This window comes from Cervus elaphus, chromosome 5, assembly GCF_910594005.1.
Source record: "Cervus elaphus chromosome 5, mCerEla1.1, whole genome shotgun sequence".
NCBI classification, from domain to species: domain Eukaryota; kingdom Metazoa; phylum Chordata; class Mammalia; order Artiodactyla; family Cervidae; genus Cervus; species Cervus elaphus.
In genome coordinates, this window is record NC_057819.1 from 33400671 (window position 1) to 33417028 (window position 16358).

The 16358-nt window shown below is 37.7% G+C and overlaps 1 pseudogene; it reads right to left on the reverse strand.

The window, feature by feature from the left end:
- Positions 1-3959: 3959 nt before the first annotated feature.
- Positions 3960-5596, reverse strand: LOC122693143 (annotated as a pseudogene).
- Positions 5597-16358: the final 10762 nt, after the last annotated feature.

Below are 16358 nucleotides of genomic sequence, written 5' to 3' on the forward strand. Positions count from 1 at the left end.
AAGGAAAAAATTAAAAAGAGAGAGAAAAGGAAAATTCCACAGAACTGCAAAAGCTCCACATAGAGGTTTAGAACAACAAAAACTGTGACTGGAAAAAAAAAAAAAAAACCCTCAGAAGCTTAATTAGATTTCATAGTGCCAATAAAATCAACAACTACAACAGAGGGGTGGGAAAAAAATAAAGAAAATAAGAAAAAGAAAAAAAGAAAAAATCCAAAAAAATCTGCAGAAGATAACAAAACATAAGAATAGTAAAAGTATTTCTTGAGTCACTGCTGTCAAGAGTCCTTTCCCTTGCTGGGAGTCACAGTCCACCTCACCTCCCTAGGATGCCCTCCAATACTGTGCTTATTTCTGGACCTGCTGTGGCAGCAGCACAGATTCTAATCTGGTCCTACTCCTGTTTGTTCTTGCCTCCAATGTCCGCAGTTATGAGAACTAGTGTGTTTTCTTTGGTGGGAGCTCTCAATGTCTTTTTATATATTCCATAGACACAGTCTGCCTCGTTGAACTTGTAGATTTAATCTTCAGCTTGTGCAGTTGGTGAGAAGGTTTTGAGCCTTCTTCCTTAGCCACACTGGCCCCTGCATTTCAGTTGTGGTTTTATTTCCACCTCTGCATTTGGGCTGTCCCTGGGGTTTGCTCCTGAGGCTGCCCTGGAGGATTTGAGTCTGCCCCAGTGAGAGTCAGGTGCAGAGGTGGTGTAGTTGCTTGGGTCGCAGGGGTTCTGGCAGAACCAGGTACTCAGGGGAGTTGGTGGCTAGAACAGCATGAAATGTAGTGCTCTAGAAGGGTATGACAACCAGTATTGGCCAATGTACTCCAGTATTCTTGCCTGGAGAACCCTCCTCCCTGACAGAGAAGACTGGCAAGCCACAGTCCACAGGGTCAAAAGAGTTGGACATGACCAAAGCGACCCTGTATGCATAGACACAAGGCATTTTTTTTTTTTGCCTGTGGCAGCTCTGCCCCGGTGAAGGTTGACCATGAAGGTGGCAAAGCTGCTTCAATCACAGGGACCCTGGTGGTGCCAAGTGTGCAGGGACATGGACTGCCTCCACCACAGAAGTTATGGACCTATCAGAATCCTTTTTTGAGCCTCTTGTACTGGTGATCAGAAGTTCTCTTTGGCCAGTCTTTCTCTGTAGCTCTGCCTATTCAAGCACTTAGAGGGCTCCCTTGCCTAGGGTCCTTCTCCATGGTTTGGCACATCAGACACATAGAGGGGGCCCCCTGGCTGGGATCCTACTCTGTAGATCAGCACCTCAAGCACTTAAAGGGGCACCCTGGGTGGGGTCTACTCTGTAGTTCAGTGTATCAGGCATTTGATGTGCCAACCTCTCTATTGTTCAGCTGCCCATGCTGGCATGTGGGGAGAGAGAGGCTATCATGATCGTTCCACCCCTTACACATGACTCAGCAGCATTGCCTTGCTTCCATGGCTACCTAGCTTTCCTCCACAGACATTTCCGACCACAATCTCCTTCCTCACATCCCTTCAATCTGTCTCTCCACAGTCAACAGCAGCTCTCACCCTTGGATTGCTCCACAATTCCTAAACTCCAGCCTCCAGCCACCGCACCTTCTAGGGGACCTTCATTCCCTGTCCAGGGTATGTATGGATGTGGTAAAGACTGTCTGATTCTCATTCCATTTAGGCTGCCACAGGTCAGCTTTTTCACTTTCAGCCTTAAATATTTCTCCTCTGACTCAGACAATTGCCCCGGTGTGGAGATAGGACCCCTGCTTCAGTCCCCCCACCCACCAAAGGCAGGTCCAGTCCTACTAACACTCCTATTTTTCCCCCTAGTTGCTTCATCCTACCAAGTTTTGCATGATTCTATATATTCTTTTCCACTGGTCAGGTACTTCTGTCTGCTCTTGGATGGTGTTCTGCCTACACTTCTGTGTCTGAAGGTATATTCCGGATATATCCATGGAGAGAGATATACTCCACACCCACCTACTCCTCCACCATCTTGCTATTTCACTTCAGTATTTTTGCCTGGTGAATCCACATGGACAGAGGAGCCTAGCAGGCTACAGTCCATAGCATCACAGAGTCAGACATGACTGAACAACTAAGCATAGCACATGTATAGATAAAAGTAGATAACTAATGAGAACCTATTGAATAGCGCAAGGAACTCTATTCAATGCTCTGTGGTAACCTAAAAGGGAAGGAAATCCATGGAAGAGGGGATATATGGATACATGTGGCTGATGCACTTTTTCTGTATAGTAGAAATAAACAACATTGTAGACCACACTCCGCTAAAAGAAAAGAAGAAAGAAACTTGGACTCAAAGGACACCTGCACTGCATAAATTGGAAATGGCAGAACTTCCTGTGAAAGGAGATACCCAAAGGAACAGGCAGTTTGGCATGCTAAATTTAGAGCAGATTTATCATGTGAAAAGTGCTCATTCATTTCCTAACTAGTCATAGGAGAGTATCCAGAGGATATTACCTTTGTCAAAGCTATGCGAATACTACAAGACCAGAAAATTTGTGAGAGGAGCCTGGCATTGTTGAAAAACTCTGTGGTGGTTATTCTCTGTTCAGTCAGAAAAGGCACTGGGATAAGCATATCCAGTCCACAGGGTTCTCATAGTTCACTGGAGAAGATGGTATTTTGGGGTATTAATGACCAAGCTGTGATATTTAATTGTCAGAGACAAGATGTAGAGAGATATCTTAATACGCATATTCTAGGCATACTAGAAGCAGTAATCAGAATAGTCTGACCAGCAAAGGTTACTGATTTTGGCTAGCTGATTCTTGAGGAAGTCTCAAGCTATATTACAAAATGTTTATATTGTGAAATTTTAGCTTTAATCCAAAAGTATCAGTATCTGTAGCTATTTACCAGAATGACTCAGCATTAGGTCAAATGGCCGTAATCAAACTTTGCAGAGGTGACTAAATACTGGCTCTCAGCTATTACTGGTATCTAGAAACCCACATTTCTGTGGTCCACCAATGAGAAGCTTGTGGAATAACCCATAAGTCTTGACTTGCCTTCATCTCATGGTGGACCCCATGTGCCATGAATTTGGGTATGCATGCAGCACTCGAAATAGGTGTGGTATGTGTAATTGTAGGCTCAGTCATGTTCTAGTGGCATACATGCATCATGAGACCAAGTAACCAAATGCTATGGAACTTACTGTTATTACATTTCCTCTTATTGCTCATTCTACACCTATATCTTCTTCTGGAGTTTCCTATGACAGTTGACTTGGTAGAAATAAAAGATAAGCATACTTTGCATATAGTTTTGAAGATAAACTGGTTCTAGGTGAAGTGGATGGCTGCATTACCACACTCCATAAAAGTAAAGGAACTGAAGAAAGAAGAATTTTGAGCTGAACATTAGATTGTTCATTTTTCCTGAATGGAAGGAGAGATTGATAAATACATTGAGAGACTGTGCATTGATTGATAAACAGTGGTAAATTGTTTGGTTGAAAAGTGGGTTACTCAGAAAGGATGCAATTAGGAAACCAGAGACAATGACTTTTGCTAAATAAAAGTATGGTTAAACTTCTCTAAATTGGCACAGAATGTAAGGATATGTATGTCTAAAATAAATGTCAACCAAGGAGAAATTTCAGCAGAAAGTCTTATAATTTAGATGAATAAATAATGTTCTGTTCTGTAGATATCATTCAACCTTTTCCCAACCATTTTGTCTTCTCAGAATTGGCTTCTGAACAAAGTGGCTGTAACAGCAAGGGCTAAGTTATGTATGGACTCACTAAACAATACCTACTGCTGAGTGTGTGACTTGCCAACAGCAGGTTGGCAGCAGTGTGCACCCTCAGGGTCACAGTGAGCCTTCAATATTGCATCCTTCTCTTAGGGCTTCTTCTTGCTACCTATACAGGTTGCCCACCATAGAAGAAGCAGTTTTCATGTATGTGAATGTCCTGCCTGCAATGCTTCTGCTCAAACCATTATTCATGTAGTGACAGAATGATCAATTCAGCCATATAATATTCCATACTGCATTGCTTCTGACAAGGGGACTCATTTTGAGAAAAATAAAACTTAACAATGAATACATGCTTGTGGAATTGGCTGATCTTTCCATATTCAGCCCTACACTGACATAGCTGTCCCAATAGAATAGTGAATGGTCCTTCAGAAATTCATGTATTGTGCAAGTGGACAGCAATATAATCCAGGGTTGGGATAAGGTAATCTGGCATATGTATATATTCTAAACCAACAACCAATATATGGTCCCCTTTAACTCATAAGAACTGGTCATATATTCAGGACTCAAAGAGATAAAGTGGAATAAAAATTTTCCATCATTATCCCCAATGATCAAACATCAAAGATTTTATTTTCCATGTTCATGACTGGTTTCTGCAGATATCCAAGTCTTTGTTTTACTGTAAAGAATGCTTTCAGTGAGGGATATGGAAATAAGACATTCCATTTCAGTAAGCAACAGGCAAAACAGAAATTACTTATCATCTATTACTTTCAAAGAGAAATTCAGCTGCTAGTACACCATGGTAGCATGGTGATTTATGTCAGGAATAAAGGATAACCCACAAGTCACCTCTTATGATTCCCATATCCTGTAATAAAAGTTAATGGAAAATGATTACAACTAAGGGCAGGTGGGACCACTATGACCCCATAGCATCAGGATGAATTGATGGACACCCAACAATGCAAAGAATCACAAACAGGAAATTTGTTTGCTCAGGGTAAAAGGAATATGAAATGAATAATGGAAAAAGTGGATATAAATACCAGCTAGAAAATATGAAACAAAGAATGTAATAGTTATAGTAGTTTATTTATTTTTATATAAATAATCAATGTACACATTCAGTAGTCATTTCCATCCTCTATTTGATTGCCTTATCAGTGGAAATAAAACGTTTTAATAAAGATTAACATTATGTATCAAGATTTAAAGATATCAAAGTGTGACTCAGTTAAAAGTGGACTCAACCTTCAACCAAACTAAATAAATGATATACAGAGTTTTGTAGCTTCCTTGGTGGAGTGAATGAGCAATTTTTTTCAGATCGTACAAGGAATAATTGCATTGTGTTATGGGGAAACATTTAGATTCCACTTGGTTTTAGAATCTAAGAATAGTTAAGAATAGTTAAATAGTTAAGAATAGTTAAATCACCCGGGGATTTGAGGCCAAAATGTTCCAGTGGAGCTGAAGTGTGGCTTCAGGGGCGGGTTCTTGCGCAGCTCGCGGCTGAGGTACCCACTGTTGACGTTGTAGCCGACTCGGATGAACCCTTGTCTGTGGTAGCTGCAGGTGATGAGGGCCATGGTCATCCCCAGGGCATCGGTCTCGAGGATGAGGGATGGGTTGAGGGCATCTTCCTGAAAGATGAACATGTGTCTCCCTGCGGGGACAGGGCCGACCAGCACCGAGTCTAGGATTTGATCAATCTCTCTCTCGGCTGAGCCAATATAAACAATATAATATAAACTCCAGGTCGTCTGCCAGGGCCTCATTGCACTCGAAGCTGATCTCAAACCAGAAAGGGCTGTGGAAAAGGCTCGGATTTTCCAGAACCGCCATGTTCAATACTGACACCTTAGCCATCGCCTCGCAGGGTCGCGGCTGAGGCCAGAGCTGGGGCTGAGCCGGCAGCTGGGTCTTGTCAGGGCAGCGGAGTAGCTTTGTCCAAATCAGCTCCCACCTTCTCTGACCGCGATCTGAAATTCCACTCCAGTATTCTTACCTGGAGAATCCCATGGACAGAGGAGACTGGCACGCCATGGTCCATAGAGTTGCAGAGTCGCGAGGGAAGTGGCTTAGCACACAGGCATATGTCTGGAGTACTTGAGGAACCACAAAAGAGATAATGTGCTTGGAGCAGAAAACAAAGAGAGAAATGATGACAATAAAGATTTGAGGACGTAGTAACAAATCTTGTGGGTCAAGAGAGGATTTTTTAATTGAAAAAAAAAAAGGTGTTTATATGCTTATAAAAATGTTCTGTAAAGAGGAAAATAAAATGATGCAAGAAAGGGTTGCTTTTTTTTTAAAAAAAAAAACTTCTCTCCTTGATGAAATAAAAGAAGATGTGACTCCCTCCTTGATAGAGGCACACCTAGAACTTTCACTTGGACAGTAGAGACAGCAGAGTAAATGAGAAGGATGCAAGTTGTTAAAAATGATGGTATCCTCAAGTGCAAATCCTATTCTGATATTTTCTGTTTTCCCCATAAATAGGAAGCATGATTATCCAATTTGAATGAGATTGAGAGAAGAGATCTGGAATAGAATGAGGAGATGGCATGGGATAGTCTAGGGGTATAGAAGAGTGAATTGTCCTGGTTATGACATAAGATTTTGAAGCAGCACTAAAAGCCCACTTGACCTTAGTGTGGCTGGAGGTATAAAGTGAGATCAAGCTTCATGTTTGTAGGTAATTTATTAGGCATATTCAACTATTAATGAGTTGGATACAAGCATGATGACTGATGTCAGAAAGGTACAAAGACGTGATAGAGGAAAGTGGAGATTTAAGGTTTCTGCAAGGACAGGATTTTCATGAGGAATCAGGAATTCTACTTCATATGAGTATTAGGATCCACAGATGGTGGATCTTAGGAAAATGCTTCTTAACCTTTACCATGCACCAGAAACCCCTGAACACATTTTAAAACACAGATTATAGATTCACAAACTTGGAGTTCTAGATTCAGCAGGTTTGATGAGGATCCCAAGAATCTGCATTCCTAGCAGTTTTCCAATTGGTACTTATGCTATTTTTCCAGTGATCACACTTAGAGATCTATTTTTTTTTTAAGACAGTCTTAAGGATATGTAATCTATTGTTTTTCACTTATTTTTTGTTCTCATTCTTTGAGACCATCTATCTGCATGTCATATATTTATTAATTGGTTCATTTAATACAGTTGACTCTTGTTCAAGAGTCATGTAGAGGTTAGAGGAACTGACCCTCCTCACAGATGAAAATCTGTGTGTATAACTTATAGTCAGCCCTTCACATATGCAATTCCTCTGCATCTGTGGTACCACATACATGTATACAAACCACTACAGATTGTGTAGTACTATAGCATTTATGATTTTGAAAAATCACATATTAGTGGACCCATTCAGCTTTAGAGTCAACTGTATATTCATTTATATATATATATATGTTAATCTGTTTGAAATTCACCATAAGTTTTCTAAAGATCTGAGATGAATACATAACCCATACTGTTATGGTTATGAAAAAGTAGAATAAATATAATCACCTCTTTATCATTTTTACCAGTATCTCCTGGCTAGAGCTTTGGTTAGTAGACAAGGTCTTATGATTTTTAAATTAATTTTTCATTGATATGTAATAATTATACTTTAAAAGTGATTTATTAGGCTTATATTACTCTTTCAGTTTAAATCTGTAAATGGGTTTTAGCATATTTTCAAACAAAAAAAACTCTTCAATGTAAACCAACAAAAAGTGAACAAATTTTTATCCATGGATGTTTATTCTTCTTTAGCACTTAGAGAAAAAAGGAAAATCTATATTGGATCATAAATAGCATTATAAGCAAACCTATATTGTTCTGGAAAATGTGTGGTCACTTTTAAATTACTATCAGTACAAGCAAACACACCAGGAGGCTGTCTCTGAAGCAATATGCCAAATCTAGCAACAGGATGATTTTCCCTTTGAAGGTATTAGACAGGTCTCCAGAAGGAACATTTGGTGAAGAATCTGTCAACCGACTTTATTACCTTCTGAACTACCTCTAACTTACAGGTATTCCCAGTTATGTATTGCAGATAATTTGAGCTCCATCTGTGGTTGATGAATATTTTTCAGTATGCTGTTACAAATTATGGCTTTAGGCACTGTTGCACCTTCTCCCTGCAAATTCAACTACATAAATTGCTCTGTTTCTTGAGTCTGAATACATTTCCATAGTGGGAATGCAGTGAGAGAAATAGGAATCATTATTTTTCTGTTGTAATTTGTTAGATAGATTGCTTCCAAAAAAGGCTGGTTTAAATTTTATGCTGAAATTATTAACTATGTGATTATTAATTCTTAAATATGAAATTCAATTAAGAGTTGGCAATATGGAATAGTAGAAAGACCCTGAGCTCACTCTCTCTTATAAGCATATCAAATTCACAATTATTTGGAAAACAGCCATCAATGAAGAAAGACCAGACCTACTAGAAAAGATCCTTCACAACTAAAACTATTAAAAATAAATCACAATGAGATGGGTAGGAGGGACAGAGTTGCAATATAGTCAAGTGCAATACCTTCAAGTGGATTGCCCACAAAGAAGAGAATAATTATACTACAGAGGTTCACCCAAAAGAGTGAGAGGCCCAAGACCCATGTGGGTTCTCTAGCATGGGAGTACTACAACAGGAAGATGAATCCCTAGAGCTTTTGTTTGCAAAGGCCACTGGGCTTACTTTGGGGAGTTCCAGAGTGTGAGAGGAAATAGTGATGTCACTCTTGAATGACACCTACAAAATCTCATATGCTCTGGCTCCAGAGCTCAGGGAAGGAGCCATCATTTGCTAGATGCTTAGTTCAGACCAACCTGCTGATGCTGAAGATTCTCCTGGAGAGGCAGGAAGTGACTGCAACTTACCCTGGGGACATAGACACTAGTGGAAGCCACTTAGGGGAGCTCCTTCTACCTTGTGGACACTGGTGATGCAAGTGTTATTTTGGAATCTTCCCTCTAATTCGTTAATCCAGGACTCAGTCCAGCCGTGATCCAATGGTTTGTAGTCACCATTGCTGGGATGCCTCAGGCCAAGCAACTAATTGTCTCACCTTCTAGCCATCTAGCTGCCTTAAGACTCCCTTCAAGAAAACCAGGCCAACATTATCAGGAGGAAACACCATTTACCAGTGATCCAACATCAGTTCTAGGACATCTGTGCCCTTTAACCAGACTCCAAGAGCCCTGGGGTCTCCTGGACTAGTCTCTACCAACCAATAAACCATCACTAGCCCTTGGGTCCTTGGCATTCTGCAATCTGGTATTTTGTGACCTAGTGTTGACAACCAGCCACTGGCAATCTTCACATAAGGCAGGACCTAGCAACCAACTGGACCAGTTGTCAACTAATCCTACCAGGCTGTCTATATAATTATCCCACCAACCTGAAAAACCACACAACTCTTGAAGAAGTAATTCTAGAACATACAACTCTGGGGACAAGAAGAAAATGTGCTGCCAGGACGTATAGAACAAATCTAAGAAAATGCATTTCTCCAAGGTTTAGAATTATAACCAACCTACCAAGTAGATAAAAATAAATATAGCAAATCAGGAAAAATAAGGTGTCAGAGAAATATGTTCCAAAAAAGGGAGCAAAATAAAACAACAGAGGAAGGACTAAGTGAAGTGGATATAGGCAGCCTACCCAAGAAAGAGTTCAGGATAGTGACTGTAAAAATAATCAAAGAACTAGGAAGAAGAATAGATGCACAGAGTGAGAAGTTAGAAGTTTTTAACAAAGAGACAGTATAAAGAGCAACCAAAAAGAGATGAAGAATACAAAAGTTGAAATGAAAAACATTCTAGAAGGAATAAAAGCAGGCTAAATGAAACAAAGGAACAGATGGATGAGCTGAAAAACAGAGCAGTGGAAATCATCGAGGCTGAACAGAAGAAAAGAAAGAGAAAAGAAAGAAAGGAGGACTGCTTAAGAGACCTCTGAAATAACATCAGAAGAGAATATAGACTGACAGAATATATAGAATATAGACTATATATAGACAGAAGGAGAATATAGAGAGAAAGAGGCTGAGAACATAGTTGAAGACATAATAGCTGAAAACTTTCTTAACGTGGGAAAGGAAATAGATATACAAGTCCAGGAAGTGCAGAGAATCCAGTTTAGAATCAACCCAAAGAGAACTGGAGCAAGAGACATCATAACTAAAAAGGCAAAAATTAAAGATAGAGAATATTAAAAGTAGCAAAGGAAAAGCAACAAGTAACATACAAAGGAATTCCCATAAGGCTGACTTTTCAGCAGAAACCATAGAAGCCAAAAGGAGTGGGATGATGTATTTAAAATGACGAAACAGAAAACCCTCAACCAAGACTAAACTACTGAACAGGGCTCTCATTCACATTTAAAAGACTTTAAAAGCTTATGAGCAAAAGCTAAGAGAGTTCAGTACTACCAAATCAACTTCAGAAGAAATGTAAAAGGAACTTCTCCACTTGGGGGAAAAAAAAAAGCCAGAACTAGTAAAATTAAAATGATTAAATGAAAAAGTTCATTGGTAAAGGCAAATATACAGTAAAAGTATTAACGACATTTATAATGTATTAAGTCATTTATCCACAAAGCTGATAGAATGGTAAAAGATAAAAATAGTAAAATCATCTATATCCACATTAAGCAAGGTCATAGTGGAAGTCCTAGTCACAGCAATCAGAGAAGAAAAAGAAGTAAAGAGTCCAAATTGGAAAGTAAAAAGTAAAATTGTTTTCAGATAACATGATACAATATATGGAAAATCTTAAAGCTACCACCAAAAAACTGCAGAGAAATCTGTTCATTTCTATACATTAAGAAATAGAATTTAAGGAACCAATTTTATTTACAATTGCATCAAAAAGAATAAAATACCTATTAATGAAACTACATAAAGAGGTAAAAGAGCTGTACTCAGAAAATTTTAAGACATCAGTGAAAGAAACTGAAGATGATACATACAGTTGGAAAGATGCACCATGTTCATGTGTTAGAACAATTAATACTGTTAAAACAACCCAAGGGAATCTACAGATTCAATGTGAAACATATCAAAATACCAATGGTGTTTCTTGCAGAACTAGAACAGATAATTTTAAAATTTGCATGAAAAGTACAAAACCCTGAAAAGCCAAAACAATCATGAGAAAAAACTAAGCCGGATAAGTCATAGTCCTTGACTTTAAACTATACTACAAAAAAAAAAATAAATAAATAAAAATAAAACAAAAAAAAACAACAAAAAAAAACTATAGTACAAAACTACAGGAATCAAGTGGATAAGGTACTGGCACAAAAGCAGACACACAGGTCAATGGGTTAGAGTAAAAGGTCCAGAAATAAACCCAGGCAATACTGGTCAATTAATCTATAATAAAATACATTATCTTCAATAAGTGGTGCTTGGGAAACTGGATTGCTACATGTAAAGAAATCAGATAAGGGCATTCTCAAACACCACATATGAAAATAAACTCAAAATGGATTAAAGACCTAAATCCAGGATGGAAAACTATAAGACTCCCAGAAGAAAACATACGCTCAACATTCTTTGACATAAATATTAGCAACATGCTTTTGAGTCTGTCTCACAAAGCAAAGAAAAGCAAAAATAAACGTGTGGTCAAATTAAACTTAAAAGTTGTTGCACACCCAAAGAACGTGTCAATGAAACAAAAACCCTACTTAATGTTTAATGTTAGAAAATATTGGCAAGTGATATGACAGATAAGGATTTGGTTAATATACTAAGTACATAAACAGTTCATACAACTCAACATCAAAAAGACAACCCAATTTAAAAATAGGCAAAAGACCTGGACAGACATTTTTTTTTCCCCAAAGCAGACATAGAGATATACAACAAGAACATGGAAAGATTTTTAGCATCATCAGTCTCCAGAGGGGCGCAAATAGAAACTATAATTATATATCACCTCAGATCTGTTAGAATGGCCATTATCAAAATTAACAAAAAATAACAAATGTCAGCGAGGATGTAGAGAAAAACAAACCCTCACATGCTGTTGGTGGGGCTGTAAATTGTTGCATCCACTTTGGGAAACTATGAATTTCTCAGAAAACTTAAAATAGAACTACCATAAGACTGAGAAATTCCACTCCTAGGTATATATCTTTAAAAAAATAACCTGCAAAACACTAATTCAAAAAGATGAATGTACCTCAATGTTCCTAGCAGCATTATTTATAATGATATTATGTCTTTCCCTCTCTGACTTATTTCACTTAGTATGTGCTCAGTCATGTTTCATTCTTTGCAGCCTCATGGACTGCAGACAAGGAAGCAAACCAAATGTCTATCAACAGGTGAATGAAGAAGATGTGGTATATATATACATATATATATATATATATATATATATATATATATATATGTATTATGGAATATTACTCCACCACAAACAAGAATGAAATTTTGCCGTTTGCAACAATGTGATGGATTTGGAGGGCATTATGCTAAGTGAGGGCTTCCCAGGTGGGGTTAGTGGTGAAAAACCCACCTGCCAATTCAGGAGATGCAAGAGATGCAGGTTTGATCCCTTGGTCAGGAAGATACCTGGAGAAGGAAATGGCAACCCACTCCAGTTTGTTGCCTAGAGAATCCCATGGACAGAGGAGCCTGGCAGGCTATGATCCATGGGGTCCCCAAGAGTCACACATGACTGAAGCACCTTAGCATAGCTTCAGTTCAGTTCAGTTGCTCAGTCATGTCCAACTCTTTGTGACCCCATGAACCGCAGCACACCAGGCATCCTTGTCCATCATCAACTCCCAGAGTTTACCCTAACTCATGTTCACTGAGTTGGTGATGCCATCTAACCATCTCATCCTCTGTCATCCCCTTCAAGGACATCGTCCTGCCTTCAATCTTTCCTAACATCAGGATCTTTTCAAATGATTCAGCTCTTCGGATCACATGGCCAAAATATTGGAGTTTCAGCTTCAACATCAGTCCTTCCAATGAACACCCAGGACTGATTTCCTTTAGGATGGACTGGTTGGATCTCCTTGCAGTCCAAGGAACTTTCAAGAGTTTTGTCCAACACCACAGTTGAAAAGCATCAATTCTTCTGCACTCAGCTTTCTTTATAGTCCAACTCTCACATCCATACATGACCACTGGATAGCCTTCACTAGATGGACCTTTGTTGACCAAGCAATGTCTCTGCTTTTTAATATGCTGTCTAGGTTGGTCATAACTTTCCTTCCAAGGAGTAAATGTCTTTTAATTTCATGGCTGCAATTATCATCTGCAGTGATTTTGGAGTCCAAAAAAATAAAATCAGCTGCTGTTTCCACTGTTTCCCCATCTATTTGCCATGAAGTGATGGGACCAGGTGCCATGATCTTAGTTTTCTGAATGTTGAGCTTTAAGCCAACTTTTTCACTCTCTTCTTTCACTTTCATCAAGAGGCTCTTTAGTTCTTCTTCACTTTCTGCCATAAGCGTGGTGTCATCAGCATATCTGAGGTTATTGCTATTTCTCCCAGCAATCTTGATTTCAGCTTGTGCTTCACCCAGCCCAGAGTTTCTCATGATGTACTCTGCATATAAATTAAATAAGCAGGGTGACAATATACAGCCTTTTCCTATTTGGAAGCAGTCTGTTGTTCCATGTCCAGTTCTAGTGGTTGCTTCCTGACCTGCACACAGATTTATCAAGAGGCAGGTCAGGTGGTCTGGTATTCCCATCTCTTTCAGAATTTTATACAGTTTATTGTGATCCACACAGTCAAAGGCATTGGCATAGTCAATAAAGCAGAAATAGATGTTTTTCTGGAACTCTCTTGTTTTTTAAATGATCCAGCGAATGTTGGCAATTTAATTTCTGATTCCTCTGCCTTTTCTAAAACCAGCTTGAACATCTGGAAGTTCATGGTTCACTCATTGCTGAAGCCTGGCTTGGAGAATTTTGAGCATTACTTTACTAGTGTGTGAGATGAGTGCAATTGTGCAGTAGTTTGAGCATTCTTTGGGATTGCCTTTCTTTGGGATTGGAATGAAAACCCACCTTTTCCAGTCCTGTGGGCACTGTTGTTTTCCAAATTTGCAGGCAAATTGAGTGTAGCACTTTCACAGCATCATCTTTCAGGATTTGAAATAGCTCAACTGGGATTCCATCACCTCCACTAGCACATATCATATGCTAAGTGAAGGTCTTCCCAGGTGGCACTGTGGTAAAGAATCTACCTGCCAATGCAGGAGATCCAAGAGACACGGGTTGGATCCTTCAGCTGAAAACATCCCCTGGGGAAGGAAATGGGAACCCACTCCAAGTATTCCTGCCTGGAAACGTCTGTGGACAGAGGAGCCTGGCAGGCTATAGTCCATGGCGCTGCAAAGAATCAGACATGACTAAGCACATACTAAGTGAAATAAGTCAGAGAGGGAAAGACATAATATCATTTATGTGTGAAATCTAAAAAGCACAACAAACTAATGTAAATAACAAAAAGGAAATAATATTACATATATACAAATTTGTGTTTATCAGTGTGGAATGGGAAGTGGGGAGGGACAGGATGGTGTAGGGAATTAAGAGGTAAAAACTACTATTTGTAAAGAATATAAGCTATAAGAACATATTGTACAACACAGTAAATATAACCAATATTTCAATAATTATTGTAAATATAATTGTAATTATAGTAATTATAAAAGTAATATTACCTTTCAAAGTTGTGAATCATGTTTTACATCTAAAAATTGCATACATCAGGTATATATCAAAATTTCCTCCAGAATACATACTAAATATTCTCTAAGTAAACAAACTTGAATTCATTAAAAAAAACAAACAAACCCATATAGTAGCTCTATAGTTATATAAGTGGGTTCAAAATAAAGAATATTTGACTATATTGTAGATAATTTACATATTATAATGTATAGAATTAATACAATGCTGTTTCTAATTAATTATAATTCATTTTAGTGGAAGTATTTTTATAAGTAAAGAGAATGTGAACATATTTTGTAGTTTGATCTTGTATTACATTCTAGATGCATTCCTGAAATAGTCTTAGAACCTGGACTCTTGTGTGCACTGAATCAGTTACCCACAGGTGGCTCAGAGGTCTGGCAAGTCAATTATGACAGAGGTCAGAATAAGGCAGACATGGCAGAGATGGAAAGGAAGATAAAATTCCATGATTAAAAGAACAAAGTGTAGAGAATTTGGAGAGTCACAGATTCACATTAGTGTGTGATACAAGTGCAATATGGTACATGGCATCATAAAAATACAAAAAAAAAAAAATTGAATTTTCCCTCTGTAATCCTGTTATATTAAAAGCACAGTCATTACCTCTGTAAATTTAGAAAATACTTGTCCTGCCTCAGGGACAATTATGCTGATATTCCTTTTTTAACCTGTAAATGTGGTAGAGTTCCTTATTAGGTATCTTGATACGAATCCTAAGGAACATGCTTTATCTTATATAGTTCTGGATTTCATTAGCTAAATTAGAAGAATGATATGAATTTACATTAATATTGTGAGACTGATCTATGTGGTTTTCTTGAACAATCTTTCACTAATTTTGGTATAACAATTATGTAAACTGCATACATGAATCTGGTAGCTGTTCCTGCATTTATTCTTCAGAAAGGACTGTTCAAAATAAGGATTAAGGATTTTTTTTTTTCTTTTTTGAAGTGTTAACAAAATTTGTCTGTGTGTGTATATAAGCATGTGTAAAATTTTGCCTGTTTATACAACCTCTGCTTATGAGCTTATTTTAACAATTTCATACTCTTGGATTAACTTGGTCATTGATGTTTATCTGAAAATGTATTTTTAAAATTTATTTTCAAGTTTAGGTTCCTGAATTATTTCATGAAATTTTCCTATGACTTTAAAACTCCAAGTGTGTATATAGATTAATTTAATATCCTTATTTTGCACTTAAATTTTGAGTTTTGTTGTGTCTTCTTGTTTTGCTTTGTTTCTGTTTTGACTAGTTTTTTTCATGATTTATTTTCTCTCTTCTATTCTAATTTTCAAAGAATTGCAGTTTGATTTTGGCCTGTTTGGGTGGCAGTTTATTTTATTCTCCATCCAATCAAATTTATCTATTTATCTTTCTCTAGCTTCTTGATTTAAATGTTTATTTATTTTTAATTATTTGCTGCTTATAAGAAGAGCTACAGATTAGTCATAGCTAACAATTTATCTGTTTCTCATAGTTTGAGAGATAATGATTTCATTGTGATTTGGTTCTAAGTTTATTTTAATTTTCTTTATGTCAATATTTTTAGCTTTTAAATATGGTATGATTGTAGTTTAATGATCTGATATTTAATTACTTTTAATTTTATTGATTTGTTATCAGAGGATATAGCACAGTCTCCAGAGTTTATTGACTCATCATTCCTAGGTTATAAGATATCAATATTAACAAATGTTCAATGTCTGTATTAAGTGACCTTCTAGAACTAACACCCAAAAAAGATGCCCTTATGTTATCAAGGACTGGAATGCAGAAGTAAGAAGTCAAGAAACACCTGGAGCAACAGGAAAATTTGGCCTTGGAGTACAGAATAAAGTGGAGCAAAGACTAATAATTTTGCCAA